Consider the following 14174-nt stretch of genomic DNA (forward strand, 5'->3'; position numbering starts at 1 on the left):
TCCACCCTACTGCTTCCAACTGGGCTTTCTAAAAAGGATACTGTAACCTGAGATAATGTATTTCCAAGTTTTTTTTTTTCTTACAGTGTATTTTTTGTGTAGACAGCTTTCGATGGTAATTTTCATGGCCCTGTCATCCCTGACTGTAGTAAGTTCAAACATAGAGGGTTGCTAGATATGCAAAAAATGAGTCATTGAATATCTATCTCTAAGACAGTGAATAAGAAATAGAAATCCATCACTGCAGGTAAAGCCGTGGTTTCCATTTCCAGCTGCTGGAATGTTGAAGGTTGTAAATTTGTTAGAAGCTTTCGTTTTAATGCAGGATATTTTCCTGGATCTAATTACTGTGCTTTTGTCAGGAGATTTAAGCTGTACATTAGTCCCTTTATACAGATGCTCTAAACATGTCACACGTCTGTAGGTTAAGGGTTGGATTAGTCAGAAAAAGTTTCTGAAATTATTAACATAAGTGCAGTCACCATCATTTCTCATAGGACGTTATTGAATAATCTACAATAGGCTGCGGTATTGTAGTCAGAGGTAAGGTAAAACCACAGTTAGATTTGGTGGCAGGCCATTGTACAGACCATCTCCTTCTTGTTTAGTTGTTCCCAAGTGGCAACCTCCAGGGTTTAAAAATAAAGATAATGTGGAATGGCCAAAAACTGCAGTTCCTCTAATGGCCACTTGAGGCTGGCTCCAGACATGAATCCATCCTTATAGAACCCCCATTTCAAAATGTCCAGCTTTACAGCAGAAATAAACATGTTTACGGCCTGTTACAAAGCTTGGTTTTGGTCTCTGTAGCTTATTTTCTCAACTGTACAGGAGGTGAATTTTTATATAACTCACCTGTATATTTTATTAAGGCTTGAAGGTATGGATAATCCAGGGCATAGCTGCTTTGAGTGACAGCTTGGGTGCCAATCATTGACAAGTCACTACCATGGCAACCATGTTGGTTAGTTAACGGAACCATGGTGTAACCCCAGATTCACAGAGTATAGGCATAGCCATAGGTGTTACTATTTCAGTGTGTTGTCAGGCCATACAAGTGAATTGTATTGTTTTGGTCACCTAAAAAAAGTCTTCAAGCCAACCACCTAGGGTGTGGTTGTACTAAAAGACCCACTAAGGAATCAGATATTTAGTTTTTCCATGATTTTAAGCCTATTTTTTGTTAGTGAAAATTAGCATTAGCACTATCACAGTTATCCAACTGTGAATGATTTGTTCCAATCAAGCTAACAGCTAGCTTTAAGGTTATTTCCACCCTGTCGTCCAAATATGTTCACTTCTGGCTCCAAAAATCCAAGATGGAGACAGACAAAATGTCAAACTCAGGGCTTCAAAACAGGAGTCCACAAACCAATGGTTGATGTCACAGTGGCAACGTCCATTATTTTGTACCGTCTATGATTGTTCTCAGCTGCTCCCTGATAATTTAGTATAAATAAACTAGTATACTATGTTTGCACTCTTGCTTACCTACTCTTGTTTTCTGCCTTGTTTTATACATCTACCAAAAAGCTATTATCATAAATTCTTATTTCTGAGTGTTGCATCAGCACATCTCGTTTCATGTTTACCTGATTCTACAACAATTTTAGTGTTTCAGTGCAGCCAGCTTGGCTTTGTCTTAATGGCAGTTAAGAGAAATACACCTTAAGCTCTATGGGCAAAAGGTAAAGAAAAAAAAAAAAGTCATGGAAAGCAGTAGCAAAGAATTTCAGATTACACTGAAGTGGACATTAGTTGATATGGAATCCTGATGGATTTTATATTAATTTTTATATCAATGATATAAACAAATCCGTGTGACTAAGTTCTTACATTTTTACATGTATCTCAACATAGCAAGTTGGAACATATTCTGCCATATATGAAGAGGGGAGACTCTCTGGAATCTGACAATATAAGAACCATGATGCCGGGTCATTCTGTCACTTCACAGTTGTCCAAAACATGTGGTTTGTGCCAGGCGGACATGTTTGCCAGTATTTCTTCATTATTGCAAGAAATTCCATTGACTCATTCACAAGTCAAAAATGTGTTTTATCTGAAAGAAACATGCAATATTTACATCTAAGATCATAGAAAAATAGTCAACCAAGTGCAATGATGTCCTCCAAGATAATAGTTGCCACTTTGTTTGCAGTAAAAAAAAAAAAAAAATGGGCATTGGGGGGGCGTGTCCCCCTCAATGTATATGGTGACTACGGCCCTGTCATGCATGCATAATTAGGCCTCAGTTTTCTGGGTGCGCAAAAGTGAAGTGGCTGGTCTTGTCATACAAAGTTTGATGGAGTGTCAACTGGACAATATGGAGATATTTGCATCTTGAAAGCCGGACTACAAATGTGGATAGACAGGGAGAAACACACGCAAGCCTAAGACGTGGTACGATACGACTACAGTCACTATATGAAGTGACTGACAACAAGATCTGTATAATGGATTGTAAAGAAATTCGTCAGGTTTTCATTTTGTAGACAATTGATATTTATTTATAGCGTGATGGGATGACAGCACAATGATGTGTGTGGTATCACTGGAAAGCTCTGGTCCTGCACTTTCAAATCATATGTGTGGCATTTCTGTGCAAGCCTGCATTCACGAGTAATCCATCCAAGAGTAATGTGTGTGCAAAGCTTATGAAAGCTCTGTTATACATAATTTTAATGTAACTTTATCTTTTTTTTTCGCTGTGAAAACATTGGACTACTGACAAGTGCTTGGTCTTGTCAGAAAGCTATGGTTCAGCTGTTTCACGTGATATGCGTGGCTTCTTGCTACGATGATCGCGGAGAAAATCGATAGAGAAGAACAGATGTGAATTTGGACGCACTATGCGTCGTTCGGGCCCATAGGTTAAATGCTTTCTCAAGTTAATGTAAATTTACATACAAAAATCCTTTAAACAAACCCAAATTATATTTAGTCACTTGATCAAGTTTTTATAGTGCAGAGCAAAAGCAGGCTTAATGTCTCAGAGTTGAACACATAATGTAAGTGCTTAATTCTTTAAAGAAATGTAATATATTTGAAATGAAGTCAAGATGTCAGAATGTGTAAGATGTAAAAATGGAGATTGGATTTACAAATAAAATCCTTGAGGGAGTCTGACCCTAACTTCTCTCACAGTCTTCTCTTTGGCTAGCTATTCAGTTGTCATATAAAAAACACTGACGGTTTGACATGTTATATACACTCAAGTGTTAACTGAGGTGAACATGAGAGAGGATAAAAATCATGACTGTAACTAAACGATAATGGGTGGTTTTTTCTCTGTACTCCAGCAACAATGGTAAATAGATTCAATATTGGTTATTGGTTGAGCAGAAGAATAGACATGGGTTTAGGGCAATGGATATATTGGGGGGAAATAGTAATATACTGCAATTTAAACACCCCAATACAATATGGAGAAGCAACAGCAGAGATCAGCATAGACAACAAAAAAATTACAGAAAATAGTAGGAAAAAGTGCATAAGCTGCTGCACCTGGAATTACAACAATAAGAGGCCACAGTCCTTATCCACATCCTGCATTACAATATTTTTACTGTCCATGTGACCGAGTGAAATAATTCATATTAATGATCACAACTCAGATGAGATGAAGCAGATGTCTCGCCTCATTTTATGACATAATTATGTGTTCATGTTTATATTTTGCTGAGTGGCCACAGATCACCAGTTCAGTGAGAATTCACTTCCACTTTGGCGTCCTTATTCCCGTAGAATTGAGCTGATCGTGTGCAGCCACCAGGGAGCTGTGAAGTCCACTGGTGGTTTGGGGACACAGTGGGCAGCCCTCTGAACTATTGTTCTCATGTTTATTCATCTACAAAATGGATGAAGATGAACAAATCTGAGATCTCTGATTAGAGTCGTCAGCCAATACCTTTCTGGTGGCACCAGGGCTGGAGTTTGTTTTGTGGACAGGGTTCTTAGTTGGTCTCCCTTCCCCCACAACTTTAGTTTTGAGAACCCTTGTATTTCTAATACCACACATCCTCTTTGTGTTTAACCTTTTAAGCATTAGCCAAGTTTAATAATCTGTCTACTAACAGACTCTCCACCATTTAAGTTGGTGTAGGTGATGAGGAAGGTAGGAAATGTCTCTGTATGGAGCATGGTGACATACTCCCATGTGACTTGCCTAGTCTGTTCTTAATTAAGATGAACAGTGTTTTTTTTTGTTTTTTTTTTTTTATAAAGGAACGTCTCCTGTTTGAGGAAAAGCATTGACTTGAGTATCATAGTTCTCCAGCACAGGGTCATACATGAAGTTGTGCACAGTTGCTGTCATATTTCCTTGAGGCAGAGGGGAAAACATTTAAATTCCACATATTCATCTGTAAATATGATGAATCTAAAATAAGCCTGAATTTTGAATGTCAAGTGGTCATTTTAATAACCTGCTTATCGAGTTGCATCTTCACATCCTTCGCTTAGCAGCAATATGCTGCAGAGGAGCATAGTAATGCACCCGGTAAAAAAGCATAAATAACAAAATAAAAGCATTACTTCTGGTCCTTGAGTGCAGTGCCAACCTCTTTCAGAATGTTTTACCCTGATGGGTATTAGCCCGCGACCTTCTGCTGCTTTCAAAAAAAAGCTGTTTTCTCAAACTGCTTTCCCAAATGCAGTTACACAACATAAACATGAATATACATTATGCTGGCGTTGTTGTCTTTTTTTCCATTTTATCCCTTTTTTTAATGTCCTGTTCGTGTTTAATTAGAGGGGCATAATGAAGTGAAGTCACAGCGTGCCCCTCCTCTGGAGTGATTGCAGAGGGGGCGGAGGAGGAGGAATCTTAACTTATTTTCACTTGGTTTTCACCTCCTCACATTTCTTCATTTCACATGGGCTGGAAGCGCCTGCGGCGTTCTCTTTCCCTTCTCCAGAGCAAAGTGAATGTGACTTTTCTAAGGGGGTCACAGGATGCCTGGAGGCCTGTGGGTGTTACTGGACTGTTGCCTGCTCTTAGCTTCACTGAGGGGCTTGTCATAGATTTCATCTCCACAGAAATGAGCCGGGGGGCCCTGGCCAGGAGCACAAGCAGCAACGTTATGAAGGGCCCATGCTGATTATTTCCCTCTGACATCGCATCCTGAGCTTTCCGCATTAATCCCAGACAAAGGCAGCCCTTCAGTGCTGTGCCAGAGCTCAAATTAGGAGCCAGATAATGGCCTTGTTGAGATCCTGCTCTGTTCACCGAGAAGCAGAGCTCCTGTTGAAATCCTCCTCTTCAATATTCCTTCCCTCCTGCTTGTTCTTTTCCTTATTAGACCACCTTTCCACCATGTTCGGACTGTGACGGAATTCAGGTGACACAATTTCGCTCCATTCCCCCCTCAACCCAACCCCCAGCCCCCATTCTCCCACCTTTAATTTGATGGTGGCTTGGCCGGGCTTGGGCCTGTGCCTGGATGTGGATCGCCATGGGCTGTGAAACTGATAGCCAGTCAAGACTGGAGTGTCTGTCTCCAGCCTGATCTAGTCTGCAGGAGGGAACAAAGGGGGCCTTACAGGGCTCCGCAGGGTGGATTAGTTCCAAGGAGCCAATGGCTGGGGCTGCTGGCTGGCTCGCTGGAAGAGGGCCTGCTGTGGCCCCAGCGGTGGGTCACTGCACAGGCAGGGGCCGCAGAGGCACACACACCCCACACCCCCCTCCAGCTCAATAGTCCTCATCCAACAGCCCAGACCCTCCAATCAGCACACACAGGCTTTTGAAGTTCAGCACAAGAGTCAAGGGTGAGCTATGTCTAAGAAGGTACAGGGATGAAGTGTAGTGACAAAGGGCAGATGAAGGAGGATGGAAATGGGATGCAGACTCAAATACCCTCCAAACATTAGCTTCAAGATGTGGACACTATTACTCTAATGCCTGATTAAAAAGTGTTGAGCTATTGAAAGGGATAACTTAATTCCTGGTGTATGTTTCCTTATTAGGCACCAGAAAGACATACACCTGTTAAGAAAATACACACGAAATGTTCATCGCTGCCAGAAGTTGAATTTTTATTAATTCTCTGGATGCATTTTGCGGTTCAAGTATTAGCATTTATACAGTGCTGCTGCCATTGAACGATACCGGAGGTGGCAACTGCTTATACATATTTAGACTGTATTCTATGTTCAGCTCCATGCTCCTCTATAGCCACATCAGTATTTGTATATTACACAGAGAAGAGATAAAAATGGATTTTAGTTCACTGAATTGGGGATACAGGACAGTCTGTCAAATGGAGCTTTAGTGACAATGATTATTCCATCCCTCTATATTCTGTCCTTTCACACATTTAACATTATTCGAACACTTTACTGTTTCATTTCCCCTCATTGATTTTTGTGTGTTATGATCTCCTCTCTTCCTATTTGGTTCATCGCAACTAAACTGCGTGGCTTCTGTGTTGCTAGCTTATGAAAGACAGATAGAGACTCCTCCAGTACATCTAAGGTTAGCTTTAAAGGTTCTGCGATGTAAAATGTGCCTCGACGCACAATGTCCTGCAGTGTTAAACATGCTCAGAGCTTTGAAACATCCTTGACACATTTATGAGCTCAGAGTTATCATCCCGGCACTCAGGCCATTTATCACATCAAAGGAAGAGCTTTGTTTGTTGACGTAAAAGCAACAATATCAGCTAAATTGCCCCAGTTTGTACAGCCACACTGCCTTTCCTCCTATCTGTCTCGACCAGGCGCAATGCAAGGGACAAAGGTAGGCGAGCGATTTAATAGTGAGCACAGTCTATTTTTCCATTTGAATTCATTTCACCTTCTTTCTTTGAGGCTGTAGATCAGAAAGAAGGAGTGAGGCAATAGAGTGAGAGGCATGGGGAGAGAGGGGGAAAAGCACAAGGAAAACTGATGCCCTTTCCTCCAGCTAAATTAACAGGAATCACGTGGAAAACAATCTGAGTCTCCAATGAAGGAGGGAGGGGGGGGGGGGGGACCATTAAAATTAGCCCCGAGCTATGGACTGCACCCAATATCACTAAAGCTGCACTCACTACAGATGTGGAGGCTGGCTTACAGGCAAACTATGCTCTGTTCTATAGCTACAATTAAAATCAACCTCGCTGCCAAAAAATAGGAGGGGGAAAGAGGGGGTAGAAAGGCAGACATGGAACATCAAAGACAGATTGAAATGTGTAGTCAGTAATAAGAGTGGTCTCCAAGCCCCGAGGTTCTCCACGGTCCCCTTGTTAATGAGAAATTTTGACCTCTGGTTTGTAAGTTAAACTTGTAATCTCGGTTAATGAAGTAAATCAATCCCAACTCGGGAGTGTTCAGTGTCTCTCCCTTTGCCTTCTCCCCGCCAACCTCCCCTCTGTCCTTCTCTCTTGTGCTTTTCTTCTTCTCCTTCTCCTGCGTCCCTCCCAGTGTGCCGCCTGGGAGTAAAAACGGCCAGGTCTTCAACCAGACAAACAGGAAACTCGCAGAGCACGAGGGTTCCGGAGCTAGAGGGGGGGGCGTAAGGACTCAGAGGACTAGGACCAACCAGGCTGTTTGGTTAAGAAAGAGACTGGCCAACTGAACGCTAGTAGAAAGGGACAGCGTGGAGGAAACCACTTGCTCCTCCTCCCTGTCTCTTCTTCCTTTCCATCTCTTTCCACTTTCTGCTCACAAGCTGCTAGAGATAGTATTTGGTTAAAAAGGCATGCCTGCTTGTAGGAGAAGTGGCAGTATAAAGTACTCACAGCGTCCTCCTCCTCCTGTTTTTATCACCACATCATCGCTCTTTCTTACTTTCCTCTTACTCCTCTCCATATCCAAGTGATACACACAGTGGGGAATTTTCAGTGGAAAAGACAGCTAACTTGACCTTCTTTTTTCAGTTTTCATGTTGAGCTCCACTTTTGCTCTAAACAATATGGAGGCTCTTCTTAATTCCACTGGGTGCATTGACATTAACCCCCGATTAGCCGTTGTTTTTTTAAATTTATTTCACCACTACAATAATGCGGGGTGGGATGTGAAGTAAAATGCAGTGACTTTAGCGTGACTTATATCGGACTGTAATGAAGCATACGGATTCCTGTGTGGGTTCCCCTTCTCTACATACTACATAAATATTATTAAAGAGGGCACAGAGAGGCTGCTATTGGTTTCATAATGTCAAGAAGATTGTAATATTAGTTTGACTTTACGTCTCAAGGCAATTCTGTGTTTCCAGCGAGGACACAAAGGAGACGGAGTCGATTCTTCAGAATGGTTACAGGGGGCTCCTTGGCCGGATGCCATGCGTTCTTAGAGCTTTAACACAATGCACTTTGCCAACTTTCCTTTCCCTGCACAATGCAGAGCACAGAAGTACCCACCAGTGGTTACTGCACTATGGTCTGTGGGTTAAAGCATTTAAAATGCAGCTATAGCATTAGCATGAAAAGAAAAATACATTTGTTTTTTTCTTGTGTTAAGTTGAATACAGTTATCCACATTAGGGAAAATACTTACTTCTGTATTGAAAAATATGGAACACACGTGTTATAGATAGAACTACATATGATTTGAAATACCTGAAATTGACTTGATTTCACCTGAACATTATAGTTACAATCAGTGTTGGAAATAAACTTTTCTTCCACCAGCCAAAGTGGCTTTATGTAGGAGGGAGTATGCACCCTTAAAGTTTGCAAAAGTTTGCATTCCACAAATAAACACAAAGAAAAAGAAGAATGCTATCCTGATTGGTCAAGAAGATGCAGATGGGAGATCTAGTTAACTTTTACCTTACTGCAACCTTATAGGCTAGTAAGTAACAACACTGAAAAGGTAGGGCACCTGACCATTGAGTTGATTCTGTTTTGTTGGTGAACCTTGTGAGTTGTTATGGAGCTGAATTTTGTAACATTACCTTTGTTAAATGTTGCTGTTAATCCGGGCCTCATGAGTAGAGGTAAAGTCCACAGGCTGCTAGGCTAATTTATACAATGTAAAATGCCATAGGCTTTTGCTAAAAACATTAGCATGTCTTGTTTGTGAAGAAAATGTGTCATGCAAAAGACAAGTGCTTCGTCTGTGAATCATGCGAGTTATAGTGAAGCTGATTTGTGTAGTTGTGTTTGAAATTGTCTCTCTTAAACAATGTTTAATGTGTGTCTGTAGTGTGTTTTGAATCAACTCAACTTTACAGCACTGCACAGAAACCCCACCACCGACAAGTGTTTTGGAGGTGTAACTGCAGAGTGACACAGACACACCACTGCACAAGTATAAATGCTCACAATGGCGTAGGATATGTGCATTGGCTACGTCGTAGTCTCTGCATAGAGCTGACACACTAGTGCAAATCCAGCTTTGCATGGAACAGTTTAGTTGTTTGTGACATACCCTTTTTTACTTGCCACTGTGGCTGGTAGGTTGATCACGTTCACCAACTGATAGGTGCTGATTTCCATCCCTGATTACAATACATTAAAGTTATATATTGCATGGGGCACCCACTAGCTTCCCTGGTAAAGCAAAGGCTATGTCCTAGCTGCAGGAGCCGCTGGTTCGATTGTAGCGCTTGGCCCTTTGCTGCATGTCATCCATTTTCTCTCTCCTCCTTTCATGCTAGATCTGTCTTGTCCAATAAAAGGCAAATTGCCCCCTAAAAAATCTTAAAAAAAATATATACACATATTGCATTTATTTCATATTATTTTAATTTACTGCAGCTACAACACAAAGTGTGACACATGGTGTTACGACTGTTTATCAATTTAGCCATGAATATGAAGTCGCATTGTGAACAAACTAAGAGTCTACAGCCACACTAGCAGCTCTATGATGCTGTACTCAGGCACAGCAGTGCTTTGAGCTAAATGCTAATGACAGCATACCAGCATGCTCACAATGACAATGTTCATGTTTAGCAAGGTTTGTTGCACCATGTTCACCATCTTAGTTTAGCATGTTAGCATGCTTAAATTTGGTAAATGGGTTAGTCTTGTAGTTTTCAACACATTTCACTCTTAACCCAAAATTTCAACTCCATGGTGACACTAGAACAAGTGAGGAGATCACTATTAGGCTTCATCCTCTGGGTACCTTGAATATTTGTGCCAAAATGTTTGCCTATCTATCCTGTAGATGTTGTGATATTTCACAGGATAAGTGAAAACTTTGACCTGCTGGGGATGCTACAGGAAAAGTTGGGATAACCAAAGTCACTGAAATTCATCCTCTGGGCACCATGAATATCTGTACCAAATTTTATGGCAACCTGTCCATTGGTTGTCAAGATATTTAACCAGAAACTAAATCTCAATCTCAGGGTGGCATAAAAGGGAAAGTAAGTGGAACACCAGAATTATTATGATTCAGCCTATGGGGAGTATGAATGCCTATACAACTTTTCCTCCATCCAGTTGTTGTGGAGATATTTAGTCTGGACCACAGTGGTGGAGAGAATAACTGACCAACTGACATTGCCATCCATAGATCCAAACTGCTGGCATGACTTAAAAGCAAAATATGTCATAAAGATATTGGGCAGCTTAAAAAAACATAGTTCTTTACATCCTAAACATCAATGTTTTTTAATTTGACAGAAAAAATTCAGATGTTTTGTTAACACAACCAGACATTTTCACATTGTTTACAACATAAATTCATTGACATGATGGAATAGGCCCAAGACTTAAACAAATGGAGTTGTGTTTTTGTATTTAACAGAATCTCTGAATAGCCTGTTTGTTCCACTGTCTCTGTTCTCTTAACCAGTCAGTTTATGTGTGTGTGGCTTATACTGATGTTTCTCCACTGTAAAGCGGACGTGAGGCATAAAGAGAATAATTTACTTTCTGACATGTTTGTATCTTGCTCTTTGCACATGAATCGAAATATGTATAGAATGAGAGAGCAGAAGATATACTGTAGCAGCCATGATTGTCTGTTGGGTCTTGGAATATATGGTAACTGTCAGCTTGACTCAGCATCACTGGCTTTAATGTCTTCATTCGTGGAAGGGGCTTAAAGAGTCTCCAAGATCAGTAATACACAGACACACACACACACACACACACACACACACACACACACACACACACACACACAGGCTCTCCACGTTCCACCACTCATTTAGGTTAAATTTTCTAGTTAGTCACACTTAAAGAAATAAGACAGTAATTAAACATTCACAGAGAAAGAGAGAGGATTCCTACATATCAAAGGTAGATTGACCATAAACCAACCACACCCTACAAGAAAATATAGAATTCACTGATTGCATAGATATAATATAGTATTATAGTATCTGTAATACATCAGTGGATATAGATTAACTATATTTAGCTGACAGTGCTTCATGGAAATTAATAAATCAATCTGCACTACAACAATAAATCTCGAGTCCCCCAAAGGAGAGAAAACAGTTCACACTTACACTAAAGCCTCAAACCCAAGACCAGGTTGGGCTCATGGTCCACACTGTTCTATGATTTTAACCTCGAGCTCTGACTAAGAAACAGGCTGAAGATATAAAAGCGTAGTTGAAGCTAAAAACAGTCTGTCAGTCTGTATAAATTTAGAAAATTATTTAAATGTAATTAATGCAACCCAGTTTTAATGATTCATTTTTGAAAGTTCTTAAACGGACCTTGTATTTATACATGTACATAAATGTACACATTAGTGTTAACACTGTAATCTTCCTATTTAGATAAGAGCCTCCTATGTATCCATATTCATGACGAAGTAGTGATCCCCCTCATTTCTGCCTTTAAAACTTTGCCCTGAAATAATGGTTAAATATACAGTTTTGACAACAAAGTTGAGCCCCAGGCACTTAAAAGATACCCATCTTAAAGAAATTAATTACCTCCCTTGTTAATCTTGATATAATTAAATTTCTGAAGAATGAAATTTGCTGCCTTTTTTCCCGTCTCCGCCTCGCTGCTATGGAGGCGAGCCGATAATGGCTGGCTCTCTAGCTAGCCTGCTGGCCAGGGACATGGGGACAGCCTAACATCCTGGGCCCCATGCTGTGCTATACCGCACTGTGCAAACCCACTCTCCTCATCCTACGCCTGCACCACTCACAGGGATAGGCAGAGAAAATGCCTCAATCACTGCTTTGCCATTCTGCGCCTGCTTGTGTTTCCTCCATCCTGGAGGAGATGGAGACTCTGGGCCTCCAAATTCTTAACATGTGATAATGTCGTTGAATGGCTTGAGAGTTTTAGAGCGCGGGCGCTGCTAATGAAGTCATCAACACGGAGCCTCTGAAACTTGCATGGTGGAGCCCTGGAGAGCTCAGAGAGTTTTTTTCTGTTATGGCTCACTTAAGAAACTCCTGTGTCTTTGTGTGACTTACTGTCGTTTTTTATAGGACCTCCTGTGATGCTCCTAGATTTAACCCTGATTGCTTTGTGCAGAACGGCACCGTGGCACTACCAGGGAACACTGCGTTTTCTTGTCGCTATGTATTTAAGTTTGTTTTCCTTTGACTGTAAGTTTTGTGTCAGCTCCATTGTCAGCTGTCAAGGTTTGAGCCTGGGGAAAGAAAGGAGAAAAAGCTGGAAAAGATCTTTCATTAGGTGCTGGCAGGGGGGGCAGAAGAATGCCAAGGAGGGCGAAGGGGGAGGTGGTAATATGTACGGAGTAGGCAAAATACTACAACTGGTTGGCAGAAATGCCAACATAGAGAGTACTTTGAGTTTTCAGAATCTGAATCAGGACTTTTCATTGTGGAGGTGTACATTATGCATCCTGTAAGCAGCAGCTTTCTGCTTAAAACTCAATACTAAACAACAAGGCACCATCCTTAAATTTACTGCATTGTAACTTATCTCTAGTAGTTCTCTAATTTTTTTGTTATTGTTGTCAAAAGCAGGATTGTATGATATACTACACAGTGGTTGATTCTCTTCACTCATAACCTTGATGTCTTTTTAATAATGTATGTGGGGATATCATTGGTGGTGAATTCCTAATATTTCAGTAATACTGCACACCAGCTGACCATGGTATGTTTAAGTGATGCAAAGTGCCATTGCTACATGAAAAAGGCTGCAGTGCCACGGACACCCTTTTAACAAATGCAGTGAGTATTTCAAATGTTCGTTGAATGATGATGCATGAAAGAACAATATTTATTGTGTTTATCAAAAATATATAGCAACTCCACGTAACCTGACAACTTAATTCCTGTATGGCAGGAATTGTAATTGCGAATGTATATTTGTTTAATAAATCATGAGGAGTTTTTGGATTATTAAGGTCAAATTCAAAGTATGAACAGTGAATATATATTTTCGACTGGTTCAGCAGCCGGTGATAACTCAATCAGTGAGTTGATCATTCCCACCCTTAAAACTACTGCTGTTAACTACCCCCTTTATTCCACTTTAAGCTTTTTACTACACCGCCCAGAAGCGCCTGTTTCTCTTAGCCTCCCACTGGGAGAGGCCCTGTTTAAGCTTCCAGTTACACTTGAACTACCCCTCATAACCTGGACCAACCACCAGCTACTTAACTCGACAGAGATGGTCCATGCAAATGAATTGCCCAAATAACACAGTTCTTGTCTGTCCTTTAGTCTAAGGACCATTTATTTAATTGTTTTGTGCTAAAATATTGTTGTGATACAGTGTCCTCTATTTTGTCTTATAACAGAAAAACAGAATGTCTAAAATTAGCTTCAGAAAATGGTGAAAGAGAACAAACAAGGCGATCCATTAGTGAGGATGGGCTATTGGCTGGCTTGCCTCTTCTCATGGCGGCCCATTAAAAGTGGTAATGTCTGCCTGCAGCAGTGCCTGGGGAAGAAGAAGGAGGCCATGGAAGGCATATTTCACATGCATCAGACACTGGAATTAAATAGACCAATGTTCCCTAAAAAGACTGAAGTACATCTCTTTCTGATGTGCGTCCCGGGCAAAAATTCATTGATCTTAGAATGTCCCTTGGCAATTATAAAATATTAAATCCAAGTCGCACTTTTCGGCTCGGCTTAATTTTTTTTTCCTCGCTTTTCACTGCTTTCCATTTGACCAATTTGGAAAAAAAGTTAGAAATGGATGGCCATGAAAAAAAAGGCGCTGATAATAAAGACTGTGCCCACTTTTAGATATCTTTTGTTATGTTTCTGTATTGTTTTTGCAGAACATCTCAGATCATTAAATGGAATGAGGTCCCAGCAAAGCAGAGAGTGCCTGAAACATGTC

General features: G+C 40.8%; 1 protein-coding gene across 3 annotated transcripts in view; it reads left to right on the forward strand.

The window, feature by feature from the left end:
• LOC117257912 (transcription initiation factor TFIID subunit 4) overlaps positions 1-14174 on the forward strand; it is a 96790-nt gene that overhangs the window by 66615 nt on the left and 16001 nt on the right. The window lies entirely within an intron of this gene.

This window comes from Epinephelus lanceolatus, chromosome 2 (genome assembly GCF_041903045.1).
Source record: "Epinephelus lanceolatus isolate andai-2023 chromosome 2, ASM4190304v1, whole genome shotgun sequence".
Lineage (NCBI taxonomy): Eukaryota > Metazoa > Chordata > Actinopteri > Perciformes > Serranidae > Epinephelus > Epinephelus lanceolatus.